Source organism: Drosophila subobscura, chromosome O (genome assembly GCF_008121235.1).
Source record: "Drosophila subobscura isolate 14011-0131.10 chromosome O, UCBerk_Dsub_1.0, whole genome shotgun sequence".
Lineage (NCBI taxonomy): Eukaryota > Metazoa > Arthropoda > Insecta > Diptera > Drosophilidae > Drosophila > Drosophila subobscura.
The window spans coordinates 14,212,357-14,226,940 of NC_048533.1; positions in this window are offsets into that span (position 1 = coordinate 14,212,357).

Genomic DNA, 14,584 nt, shown 5'->3' on the forward strand with positions numbered 1-14,584 from the left:
CCGTGCGTATAAGTAAGAAAAATGGCACCATCAACCAGTGTGTCCACCCCTTTTTGGCCCACTGTCAACGCTGCCACTCTCCGTAGGAGTTTTCCCGCTTTCCCATGTGTGTTTGTGTGCTGTGTGCGTGGCTCGCTGCTTTTTACTGTCAACTACATTTTGTCAAATTACTTATGCAAATCCTTCAACTTTTACAAGCGCCACATCCCCTCTTTTTGTCACGGCGAAGAAGCTCGTTTAGTGCTGCTGCTCCTCAAGTTATATTCGCTGAGAAAAATTACGCTCAAAGCCTGACATGAAGTGGCAGTGTCGCTGCTCATATCTGAGGTCCGTCACTGCCCATTCATAGCTGTGGTGGTGGGTGCGGGGATGACACTGACTGGCTGGCTGCATTGTCGGAGGTCTGCTAAAAACCTATTTTGAATACCGCATCACGGCAACAAAGTGTTGGCCAGGCATGCCAGGTATTAGGACCAACAAAGTTGCCAGCCAGGGGAGCTATCAGGGAGCACTGTGAAGCTATCAGGGAGCTGTGTCGCCGTGTAGCCATGGCTCCTTGTCGCCAGGGCCAGGCTCTTGCAATTCTTGGGGACACCTCTTTGGCGGGGCTTTGGGCGCTTATAAAATAAATAAAATTTATGCTGTGACGCATTATTGCCTTGTCCTTTGTACCGTCCCCCATCCCATCCCGTTCCGCGCTGTCCTGTCCTGTGCTGCAGTCACTAAAGTTGCTGGTTTTTGTTGTATTTAAAAGATGACAAATCGTTGCCCAACCAGGTGCGGGCGGGAGTGGAAAAACTTTGTCACTGAAACTCATTTTGTGGCACTGATAAATTTTCTCGTCTATAAAAATGTTTTTTGTGCAAATTTCTCGATGCCCTCGGAAGTGGTTCAAGGAGTTTGCTCTTCAATGAACTGAAAGTTGTAAGAAATTTGTGAATTTTCTTTGATTATAATTTGAGTTTTCTTTTGCCATCATTTGAATGGATAAAAACAAAATGGAAGCTTGTATCTTCGGCACTAAGTAGCGTCTTTTTGGGCAGTGTATTTGTAGTTCTGCTCTGTCCCTCCGCTGCTTATGATAAATACTTTGGTTGCCGCTGCCTTTGTCTGTACTCTCTCGGTACCTGGCCACTTGGATCTGACGATGCTGATGATGATGATGGCGGTGGCTCGTTGGACTGTGGACTCTGGACTCTGGACTGGTGGCTTTTGGGGGCTGACTGTAGAGACTCCATCGGTAGCCAGTCCATTATTTATGAGTGTGTTGACATGGAATTATTCTTAGTCTTTATTATGGCACTCTGTTTCTGTGCCGCTGGAAGTCGTTGAATGGTTTCTAGCACAATTTTCAGATAACTTCCAGCAGCAGGGCAGCAGGGAGGGGGTGTGGCAGGGGGGGCAGCCAGCAAATATTTGCTTAATTAGTGAAATGGCGACCTCAGGCCCACCCCTGGCATGGCTCTGCACAAACAGCAGCAGCAGCAGCAGCAACAGCAGCAGCAGCAGCGGCGGCTGACCAAGGACACTGGGAATGCCAGTAGCCAGTAGCTGGTAGCCAGGAGCCAGGAGTCGGCTTTAAAGCGGCATTTTATGGTCATTGAAATGGGCGGAGTGTCGGCATTGTCGTGGTTTTTGTTGATTGTTTGCCGTCGCTTATATTAATTGAGTTTGCTCTGGTTTCTGACCTTGCCGCATACTTAATTGGGGGAATTGTTGCCGCTGCCCCCTGGAGTTGGAGCCGGACTTTTAGCATAATTCTGTTGCTCGGGCGAGCGAGAGAGAGCGATTCATTAATCATTGGCGAAGGCCAGCTCATACATCAACCGTAGAGGCAGGCAGTACGGCGCTAGCAGAAATTTCATATGCATGAGGTAATCGAATTTAGCAAATTGCAACACTGTCAATAACGATACATCATTGAATATATTTTCCAAATGGAAAATCTGCATGGCAAGGAAAGGAAAGGAACCTGCGAAGGAGGAGAGCGAACAGCAACAGCAAAACAATTTACTTGTAATATTTCAGAAAAACATCAAACTGTCGTTGACAATTACTAGAAGTTAACTTTATTTTGTTTAATGAATGGGGGAAAGCGAACAAAGGATGGACGTGTACGTGTATGTGGACGTTTATAGTCTACTCCTGCTGCAGAGTTTCTATGTGTCCAGCTCCTCGAAATAACGTTGAGCTCTGTGCAATAAATTATGACCATGGACAGCTTCGGCAGCGAGCTACAGGAGCTACAGTCTCCGTCCCAGTCCCATCTCTTGCCATACATCCCATCTACATACATGTATGTATCGTGTATGTATATTTAAATCTGTCGACTTGTTCCTTGCACATTTTAAATACCTGATTCTGTGGCGCAAATTGTCCATTGTCTGAGCAGGAGGACATCAACGTCGTTGTCAGGACAACACTCCAGTAATTTGCAAATATTTCAATAGAACATTTTCTGCACAAAAAAAAACGAGAAAAAAAAAAAAAAGGAGAAGAAGACAAGTTAACAGCCGGAACATATGCGCTACCAGCATGACCAGGAGCCAGCCAGTGCCGGACTCGGCCTCGGCTTCGGCTTCGAGCTCTGGCCAGGCTCTGGTCGGTGCGGGTATCTGCAACAATAAATTATGAACGAGTGCGAGAATTGAATGGCGCTGCTGGTTGGCTACACCCTGCACCCGCCTCCCACTGAGAGGGTAGATACATACATACAAATACAATTGCATTCACATGGCCGGATCCCTCCTTGTTCATGTACTGCCAGAGTTGCTTTTATTAATCATAGACAAAGTCCGTGGATGATGGTGAAGTGGCGCTGATGCCAAGCTCTCAGAGCTCGAGTGGGATAGGATATGGATGGGGGTGCGCTCTTTTTTTTTTAATATGACAGCACAATGGAGCTTGTAGGTGGAGACATCTCTATGAGCAGTGGGCAAGGCTTAAATGACTGAAAATCTTTTTTTTTTAATATTGCCTCACGAATAAAATCAATTTTTTTCACTCTTTGTCAGATTGAGTTTTCCATTTCGAAATTGTATCTTTAAAAATTTAATATTATGTTTTTATTAATTGTATTTTTTTTTTATATTTTATTTTTATTTTATTAAATATTTGGTTACTTTTAACCATATTAATTAATATAAAGATTTATGTGGAGGCCAAATAAATCTTACTTGATATTTAACAAAATAATTAAAATAGAAAAATTTTTTAAAATTATATAAAAATTAAAAATAAAAAATATTTCTTTTCAATGCAAAATTTCTATAATGAAAAATTTATTTTTATCCACATTTTTAACTTTATTTTGTAAGTTTTTTAATTTCCGTATTAATTTCCGTTTACTCCATCTTAATATTTGTTTCCGCGCTAAAAATCTGCATAGTAAACTTCAAATAAAGATTCATGAAATAAATGAACAATCTCCTCGGCTTTATATACCGTATTTTATATATCCCTTGCACCTCCCAGGCAGTTCCTGTTCTTAGTTCTTTTTGCTCTCTCCTAGCCGTGGCTTAATTATCTCCATTTAAAATGTACCCTTCTGCTGCTGCAGCGACACGGCCGGCACTCCTGCCGACTGTCCTCCAGCGAAAAGAGTGTTGCATACTTTTTGATGTAACTGTGTGCTTGCTTGCTTGCTTGCCTGGCTGCTGACGGACAATGTTGTAATCGTCACTGTACAAGCAGTGTGTGAAGTGAAGGACGAGGAGTTATTACGAGAGCAAGTACCGAGCATGTCCTGTTTCTGCTGTTCCTGGCGCTACCTCCTGGCTCTTTGTTGTCTTGCAGCTCGTCTGCTGCTGAAGGCTTTATTAAAGCAGCTTGCCGGGTTCCCAGGCTGCCCAGGTTGCCCAGGTTTCCCACGACTCCCAGGTCTCACACGCCTCCCAGGTCTCCTTGGCATCCAGGTGTGACGGCAGAATATGTTAAAATTCTGCACCGAATGCTGCAATTTTTGGTGGGCGGGCCTGGCCTGCTGTGCCGGAAATTCGAGCTGCAAGAGATCCATTGTAGGCATTTTCTAATGCACTTGACATTCTGCTGGAGCTGGTTAGACCAGAGGAAATGCCGGTGTCCTGCCCCAAAAATTGATAAAAGAAAATACCAAACGGCCAAAGAAATCAAATTTCCTCAAGGCAAAAGCCAGTAATTGATTCACTTTTTCCAAACAGAAAAACCATCACAGAGAGTAGATTGGAAAGCGGACAAGCACATTTCTGATTGCAGCTGATATTTTTCGTAGTTCAAATTCTGATTAGAAGTTAATTTCGCATTTAGTTCTCTCTCTCTGCCCCGAATCATAATGCGAACTGTCTGTGGAATATGCATTTGTTCGCCTAATTTAACGCTTCGAAGTGATAACAAAATGTGGCACGGTGCACCTTTGGTTGCCATTTTTAGCCCGACAATCGGCCTGGGCCGCGCTCCAATTTGACGCACAAAGCAATGGACTAAGCAAATTGAAAGCAATTTGCATAAATTGCAACGGCACAACCGACACCAGCCGCCGACCCATTAAAACTCCCAGCAGATGCACAGACGAACAGCTGGACGGACACACAGACGGACAGCTGGTCATACGGACACTCACACGGACATGGATACGGACACGGATACGAGTGCAGATTTGCGGCTTTTTCGGGGCAGCTGGAATGGGGCCCTGAACCACGCGGTTTTTGGTCAGGATTGGGTCAGGATTCGGTTTTGTTTTTGGGTGCCATTGACTGAATAATTTCTCAGGGCTGGGCTTTAAAGTGTGCGTTGAATAAACCAGCAGTGAGCACTTTGTGCGCTTTTGGCTGCCGAAATTTCGGAGACATTCATCCGATATGCATCCCCTATGGATCGACGCACTCACACCTCGGGCTCGCCCACTCGACACCGTTGCCTGTCATCATCAGCAAAGCGAGGCGACATCGTCAAGCGAGGCAATTGCATATTTGATTATGAATAATTAATAATGTTTGGCGTTCATTGAATTAATTAGTAACCCTTTCGGATGCCACCGCCCCAACCCACGCCTTCCGCCAATCTCTTTATCTCCGTCCGGGCCACATTGTAATCAGTTTGGCATGTGCGCATTGTAAATTAATTAGAGACCCGACCCGACCCGACCCGTTCTCCACATACGAGTGGCATGGCAACGTCGAAAACGGGCTGGCAAAATTTGTTAACAATTAGTCAACTGAGCCCGCAACAATGGCAAATAATTAATTTTAATTGTATGCCACGCATAGCTGCATAGGAATGCCAATGAATGAAAACAACACGTAAAATCATTTAAAACGCGCAAATTAAATAGAATCGATGCCTGAATAAATTAATTCGATGTCGCACACGATTTGTTGACACTCCGCCAAGTGTTTTGACAACTACACCAACAACAACACGGGCTAACAAGGTGTACAAAAGAATTGCTAGGCTCTAGCTCAACTTTTTTTCTCACACAATTATATCCTTGAAAAAATTTTTAAATTATAAATTCGAAATATTTTAAATGCTAATTGTTTTGATGCTTAGAATTGGGTCTTTGATTTTTCTTCCAACATGTTTTTGAAGCTTAAAATAAATATTTTCATATATAAATTTGCTTTTATAAATATTTATATTTAAATATAAAATAAAAATAAATATTATTAATTATTCTTATTATACACAAGTAATATTTTTATTAATATTATCTTTTATTATTTTTACTATTACTAAAAATTATTAAAAATTATCGAAAAACTGAAGCAAAAATCTCACTTTTCCCTGCCTATAAATCGATTTGCAACTACTCAAATCCCCAGCCATTTTTCAAGCCTATAAAGCCTCTTGCAAGTCCCCGCCTTAAATCCAAAATAATCCAAATGAATATGGCAGCAATTACCAAATTATTTAATGGCTTGAACTTCTGCCATTGGCGGTGGCGTGTGGGGCACTCAACTCCACCACGACACGAGCAAAAGCAAAAGCAAAACAAACTCCTGGAGAAAAGCGAGCAAAGCAAAAGCGAAAACTCGCATCAAAAAGTGTGGAGAGAAACATTGCGGGTAAGAGCTGCGGCGACCACAGATGCCGGCAAGCGTCTGCTTTTGGTATTAATTTTTAATTACGCGCTTCAATTCGCTGGCATGCCAGCAAAGAGCTCAGCTTGGAGTAAAAAACATTTCGCGTTGGCCACCAAATTCCGAATTTTGCCCATCCAAATCTGCTCATGTGGATGTACGCTGCAGCAGGAGCATAATTGCTGCAGTATATTTCCACCTGCTTTGTGGCCCATTACATGATCCATGGCACCGCCAACCAGGGGCACAATTTAAGCTGCTGTAAATTGAATAACATGGCGGGTAGTAGGAGCTGCCTGGCGGATATCTGTAATGCCAAATGTATGCCAAATGCTTATATTTTTCTTTTCTTTTCTATTGAAACTAATGCTGTTTAGTTTTCATTGAAACTACTTCACGAAGAACCTTTTTATGCATTGGAAAAATCGTTTAAAATTATTTTAAAATATATTTTGAGATTTATTTTCCACTAATTTCAGAGCTGAATGTCATGTAAAGCCACAAAACGCTTTTTAATCATTAGGAAAATTATTTAAAATTATTTAAAAATATTTTAAATTTGATTTCAACCTTTTTCCGTACTAAATTTAACCTAAACTTCCAAATCTGCTTGCCAAAAAATCCACTAAAAATTGCTACAAAGAAGCTTTCGAACAGCTGCTTTAAAGTGAACATTTCTAATTGTTGTCCTCCTTCCTCAGAGTTGCCCAGTAGCCAGACCTTGTTGTTGGCTCATTGGTAGCCACTCTACATAATTGTTGAATCCATCAGCATCAACATCAACAACTTACCCTTGCCCACTGCCCTCTGCCCCTTACCCTTTGCCCATTGCCAAACGGTGCACACACTCAAATGTGCAAAAGTTCTGCAAAGGACTCCTTCGCCGTAGTAATAGCTTCGACCACAGGTAACAGTTTTTTCTTTTGCTGCTTTTGCTATCCCAAATCCACATCTCGTTTCCCCTTCCTCCCCCACTGTAGGAGCTCTTTCAATATCCTTCATTACCCCGAAAAAAAACTGCGGAAATGCGCAAAAATAAAATCATTGAAATCCCCATCGCTGGCTGAGCGCTTTGTACGTAATGCGTTTGATTCCTCCAGCGAAAAACTGCAGGTCGAGAAAAAGTCTGGGAGCAAGAGTGCAGAGTGATAAGGGGAGCAGGGGGCTCCGTGTAGTTGCAAATAGATAAAAAGTTGCATAAAGAAGTTATCGAAAAGTGCTGGGTCCAATCCGGCGTATCTGGTTTTGCCGAGCGCAATTGCCGAGCTTCTACCTCTGGCTTCAGCTGCAACTGCCACATCTGCCGCTCCAGCTCCCGCTGTCTGCTCTCTGTCTGGGCTGCAGGGCTCCCAATAAGATTTCGGCAAGTTGGCAAGAAACGCTCTCAACGATGACGACTTATTGGCGTAAGCATGTTTGACGTATTAGGCGCACGTGCATCTGTGTGTGTTGGGTCCTGCGAGTGGCACTGAGCAGGATGAGCCACAGGCTCCACTTTGTGGCAGCCAATGAAGCGTGCCAATCTTTTTTGGGAAGCAGCCTGCAGCTGCAGTGCAGCGCTTTGGGGTAGCTTCAAGCCACAAGAATTGCCAGGGCCAGGGCCAGCTACAGGGAGTGTGCCCTTCGCTCCTTCCTTAGCTCATTGCACTGACCCTGCCCTTAATGACCGTCATGCCACTGCTAATGAACTGCCCTCTGAGCCTCTAATGCACTCACACTGACCGACCCACTGTCGCCCTGAACTCACTCCTGACCCCCCTGCACGTTCCGTTCGCAGCCTTATGCTGATGACGCTGCTCCATTTGCACTGATAGAGCGGCTCTAATGAAGTCATCAGCGCCATCAAAGGCGGCCACGGGAGTGTGTGGGCGTCATGTTTTTATTTGCAACATTTTGGGCTAGCCACACACACACACACACACACAGACACACTGTGGAATTGGCAAACTAAAACCAAAGGCATGCCAGTCGCTACAATGGGTTGGGAGTGGCTTCAAATGGGGTGTAAAAATTAGACGAAAAAGATTTGCGGCAGCCATTAAAGTTGCAATTGAAAGGCAAATTTACGCTGCACATTTTGGTATTTATTTAAGAATTTTAAAGCAATTTTTACCTTGCATTTGTTAAGCTTGACTGCTGGTTCCACTGTGCGCTGCGTGCCCTAGTGCCTGTTTCCGGCGTATAGCCAATGGCATAATGATGCCTACGTGATCTGGATGTACCGCCCAAAGCAGCCTAACGAATGCGTGCCAGAGTGTCTGTGTGTGTGTCTCTATGTGTGTGTGTGAGTGGTCGAGCGACTGGTGAAAGTTTGCGCCAGTCCAGCGAAAGTAGCCGGAGGCAACATGCTCTGCATAGTTAAGGGCGACAACAGCAGCCAGCAGCTGGCAGCCGGGCAGGCAGGAAGGACATCTTTATCAGCTGGCAGCGTCATTGGCCACATTGTTCTATAAGCCCACAGTCTGTCCCCCTGTCTGCCTGTCTCACACATGCATAACTTGGCATGGACTCTGCGGTCTAGTTTTGACAGCAAAGTTTTTGGCTCCATCTTCGAGGGCATTTAAATTGTCAGCGTCACGTCGTTGTCGTCCTGCCACTACCCTGCTTATCCTTCAGCTGCTCAGCTCTGTCTCTTACATGTCCCTGTCTCTGCTGAGATATGCAAATGAGTTTAATTAAACATTTTGCTCATTGATTTCAGCTCCTCACTTTGGCCAAAATGAATTTAAATCTCTGCCACACACAATTTTATGGCTTGGCATTAATTTTCATATGTGAAGGAAGTGGCGGGCTCTTGGCGCTAAAGTTGATGTGATTAAGTTTGCCTTTTCCATTATTTATTAAAGTGCTGTGGGGCAACACTGGTAAGGGTCTGGGGGTGGGGTTCCATTTTATTTACGCATTTTTACATTGTGTGTCGTGAAATTTTTGTGTGTTGATTGTTTTGGTCGGCTGGGTCAGGGTTTTGCTCACTCAATCTTGAGGCCGAATATTACCCCCTTGCTGGCTGCACCCCACCTACCCTTTGGTAGCCTTTTCCACCCCTCCCGTACCCCCTTGTGGCGGTGCTTACATGTGGGCCATTTGTTTGTTGGCCACATAAACATAACAAACTCGTCGTTAACTTTTTATTTGTTGCCCCTCGTTGTTACTTTTGCTTTTGCTTTTGTTCTTGTTTTTGTTTTTGTTTGCTATTCGCATTATTGCGCACTTCCCCCCACTCGACCACGCCCACAATGCGTTACAAATAAGCGTATTATGGTGCCTGCCTGTCCTGCGGACTGGACAAAAGCAAATCCTTGACACGCTGTGATAAGGATTTCTTCATTTTTTATCTTACCCCAGGGAAATAAAGTGAAAAGGTTATAAAACAAGCAGCCCAAGGAGCAGGAGTAGGAGATGGAGAGGGAGTGGCAGCAGGATCAGGAGCAGCAGGAGCAGAGATTCCGACCAAAACGCAAAAGAAATCAACTCCAGAGTCAGAGTCCAGAGTCGGACACGACACGGCTCGGACTTTGCTGTTCTTCTTAACTACCTCAAAGCGTAGTATGTGTGTGTGTGTGTGTGTGTGTGTGTGAGTGTGGTGTAAATGTGTTTGTGTGCGAGAGTGTCCAAGCGAGCACTCAATCCCTCAAAACCCAACCCACGCACTTTTCCCGGCTTTTTGTTGGATTTTATTTGCCAAGTCGTTATTATTTTTAGACACCCACATCTTGGGTCACATGTTAACCCGGAGATAAAAAGGGATGAGTGACTGGAGTTCACAGTGATTCCACAGCGATTCCACAGTGATCAGATCACTCCTTTTTGCTGGCGCATATCGATTACTCTGCATGGAAATACGATGCCCATCAACGTTGCCCCGACAGAGCTAAGCTCGGGGTGGAGCAAATCAACTTGCAACTTGCTTTGGCTTGCTCGCTGGCTTTTGTTCTGTCGTGTTACAATGTTGACCAGATCGGGCACTGACAATGACAGCTCATTGCAGCAACGTTCGTACACGTTATCAATGCCCATCCCCTTTCAGCTAAGCCACTGCCCCAAGACCGAATGTTCTGACTGCACTGCCAGGCGCTGTCTTCTCCTGTTGAAGGTTGTGCACTGAGAGGAAAAGTGCTTAGGGTTGAAGGCAGTAACTGGAAGTCATGGAAAGTCCAAGAAATTCTTCAATGAAACCATCAGAAATATTTGTGGAACAAACTTTAAGATCTTTCTTGGATATCTCATAAAACTATCGTTATTTTCATCGTCAATTTATCGAGGTGTCATCGATATTTTCGTTGAAACTTTCATTTTCGAGCTGAAACTTGTTTTGGCGAGCATCTTACTTTTTTTTATTATAATTCTTCTAATTCTTAGACAATTTTTGATACTGAAATATAAAATGTAGCGAACTTTTCTGCCCTTCCCCAGCTGGAACTTCGTTTTCTGCGCATCTTTCCCTTCGTTTTTCCCAGTGTCCAGCTTCTGATATTGTTTCACTCACTGCCACCGCTGCGGGTTATGGGCATGGTCATGGGTATTCCAGTAACTCCCATCTCATCTCATCTCCTCTATGGCTGTCTGTGTAATAAGAATAAAATGTTTCTGTGTGTGCGGTGGCGGGAGGACGCAGCTCCGACGCTTGTTGTGGTCCCATAAGTCCAATTCAAATGTCCTTTTTTATACATTTTCATTTCAACTGTGATTCCTCTGTTTGCCCTCTGTCTCCAGGTCTCGCTGTCTCTCTCTCTCTCTTCCTCTGTCTCTCGCTGTCTCTCTTTGCCTCTGTGTCTTTCTGCCTCTGTGTCTCCCCCCTTCGCTGTGTCTCAGTGGCAATGCGTCGCCCTTTGCCTGTGTTTTATTTGCGAGCGTAAACCAAAGGCGGAATGGAAAGCCAAATGGAAAGGCAAGAGAACGAGCGAGAGCGAGAGCGAGAGAGAGAGAGAGAGATAGCGAGAGGGACAGTGCGGACGAGTGCATGCAGCGAGTTAATGGCTAATGTCATGTTCCGGACTTAACAACAGCATTACAAACGAGCCTGGCAACCTACCACCGAGCGACCGAGCGACCGACCGAGAATGGACATTGGACAGACGGACAGAAGAGCGAACGGACCGGCGGGCAAACAACGGTCATCTGCAGTAACTGGAGCAGCAGCAGCAGCAGAGTAGCAGCCAACACACAGCAGAGAGACATCAATTGTCCATAAGAAAAGGTTGCGTATACGCAGCGTTGTACAGCACACACACACACACACACACACACATGCGTACTTACACACACACAACGGACTGTACTGGCTTGTCCATTCTGCTGGCCTTTATGTTTCGGTTGTGATTTGCAGTCATAAAGCGAAATTACAGTTATTGTTGCGGCCAGGACAATCTTCAGTGTTCCCCTCTTCAAGAAACGCTCGTTAAAATGTATAGATTGAATGTGTCATTGAGAGACATGAACTCTGACTTTAAATGGAGCACAAATGATGCTGCCAGGGTGCTGACCGAAAAAGGCAAATAAATACGTAAAAGTTCTGCAAGCAGCTGAGTTCAGTGTCTGCCCAAGTCATCAGTTATTTACTCGAAGTGCATTTAGCAGCAGCTGTGACACATTCAAAGGGAAAGGCCTTTGTGGCAGCACGTAATAAGTTGCTGGGAGAGAGACTACAGAGACTCCACCGCATGGCAGGCTGTTAACCCAATCAATATTAAATTATGAGCTGTCAGTAGAGTTGATGACAAGCAGAGACTCCAGTGGGGAGTGGGAATGAGGACTGCGACAGGGACTCCAACTGGCACTCCAGCAGGGAGTGAGGGCGTGAGGACTGAGACTGAGTCGGAGGCCTGCAAACTGATGCCCAACTGTGCCCGACACATTTGGTTAGGGCAAATGGAGCGTAGCAGGGCCCGGACACCGCATATCCACTGCCTGATTATGCACACCCTCCCCCCCCCACAGGTGTCTGTCGGGGTAGTATCTATGGCTTGGCAGGGGGTCAGGGCCTGTCTGCCTGACCGAGTGACAAAACCACAAAAGGTCTCTGACGTTAACTTTAAGCATTATCTACTTACTTAACGCACACGCAACGCACCGCAAATGTTGCTAATTCTGCGGTTATGCCTGCAACAGTTGTGTGCCAGCCCGTGGAGTGGCAGGGGATGGCGGGCGACTGTACCTCGGTTTATGGCCCAATAACTATGTAATAATAATGCGCCGTTTTGCGGCTGCCTTTGAGTCGTCACCGCAAATCAAAGTCATGATCTAAATACACCAAACTCAACCCACGGCAGCCACTCCAAGCGGGCGGGCAGGCTCCAAACCGAATGTGAAATGCCAGCTGGTGAAGGTCTGCCAGTGCCAGTGCCCACTGCCTAATGAAGTTCAAACAGCATTCGGCTATTGTTGCTACTGCTGAAACTCTGGCTACTGCTCCACCTGCTGCTGCTCCTGCTCTTCGGCCTGCTCTTTGCCGGCTGCGTCAGTTGGTTTTTCCTTTGCCCTGCGAGCGGCAACTGTTGCGGTGCTCAAACAGCAGCAAGTCAATCTATGATAGACAAACAAGACGCACATGGCACCAAGGCATGGGAACAGTGGAACGAGAATGTACTTTTAGGCAATGAAAAAGAGTGCTCAAGAAGAGCAATTTTCATGGCAAGTTTTGTTAGAATTTTAGCAGAAATTACAGTCCAATTTTTAGGTCACTTTTTGTTAAAGTTTTCTCTAGTTTTAAGCGCTTTGGAAATCAAATTTTAATAATAATAATTTCAGCTATTTATGTTCATGCCATTAGGGTTCGTTTTTAGTCATTTCTGTCTCCAATCGAACTTTCTTTGATATGAAATAAGTTGCAAAATCAGCATTTAATTTTTGTGTTGATATTTTTTTGCACTTTACTTAAATTCTACCATCTAGATGTTAGTCTCTACCAAAGTCCTTTCTTTTCCCTGCACAAAAACCGCATTCCCTTTCGTCTTTCTACCCACAAAAACCTCAAAGTCAACCCACTGTGCCCACTGTGATATGCTCTAAGCTCAACAAATGCTGTTACCACCTCGAATCGCATCAACCCCAGCCCAGCTGGACCAGTCGTGGACCTAGGCCAATGTTTGCACAGTCAGTGATGCATGCCAGGACCAGGCTGCTGCTGCTGCCTGGACATGATGCGGGCAGCAGGACAACGTGGAGAGCCGAGCCTATCACAATATGCGACACGGACACGGACAACGTCATTTGCCGACGCCGTTGTTGTACGAGTAGTTTGTCTGGAACGGAACCCCGGCATTAAGCTTAACACTAAGCCCAAATGCAGGCCCCCGGAAAATTGCAATAATATTGCCCCTGCGCCGTGCCTTCAATGTCTGCCATCAGACGTCGCTCTCTCTCTGTCTGTCTGCCCCTGCTCCACCCTTTACCAAAGTTCAATGTTAATTTTGGACATTTACCTGTGCTAATATTGGCTACACGCACACACACCTACAGACACACACACAGACAGACATGTGCACGCGTTTGCTAATACCCTTTTGGTCCAGTTCGCCTTCCCGATATGTGGTCTGGTCTGGTCTGGTCTGGGGCTGCCTGCCTGCCACTGTTATTCCAGTGTTTCCCACAGTTGTTGGTTTTCTTGCAAACCACCCACCGCAGCACCCACCTACCACCCCCCTTTGCCCATCGAGCATGCAATGTTGTTCTTTCTGATGTCGTTTGTTTTTGTTCGAAATTGCGCCATCAGGAATATGCACAGGTGCATTTTAGCACAATAAAAACGTAATTGCTGGCAATTTAATGCTGTTGTTCTTTCACTGACCATGCCCAACGCCCACACATACGTCCTCTCGCATGTCGTGCAAGTCAGGTGCAGAAATGGCAGCAGAAATCAAGGCAGAAATCGCAATAAATTAAGGCACTTCCCTGTACATAATATAAATACATAATATGTACATATGTGCACTCTGTCTGTACATAATCCTAGCTGGCACTCTATGTTAGCTCAATATTTGATGAATGTACTCTTTAAGCGTTTTTAAATTGCCAGAGAAAAGAGAAAAGAAACCGGAAAAAAAAGGAGCGAAAAGTCACGGGCAGTCGCCAGTCAAACCCTTTTCAAAACGCGAACAAGTCCCGAGAATAATTTGCACCCCTTTGGCAGCATTTCAAATCGAAGTCATCCGCTCGTTTTTCACTTGGTCTTTTGGCTTTTTGCTTTTGCGCCTAATTAAATTTGGCATAAAGTCCCTTTTTTTTATGGCCACCCCCAACAGTCGGAGGCAAAATTACAAATTGCCAACTTCAGACACAAAAAAGTTTTGGACCAATTCAAATGTTATTGGATACAGATACTCGCACATTTTGGGGTCTGTCTTCTGCTCCTTTTGCTGTCTTTTGCTGCTTTTTTTTCGCCATGCAAATAATATCAAAATTGAAGGGCAATTAATCACAGACACTCGATGGCAAATGAGATACAAATTTGGTAAGGAATACCGCCCATGGCGTGCGCCCAAAATCGAGTCCGAGATCGACCCCCGGTGAGGGACCGCAGAAATGAAAGA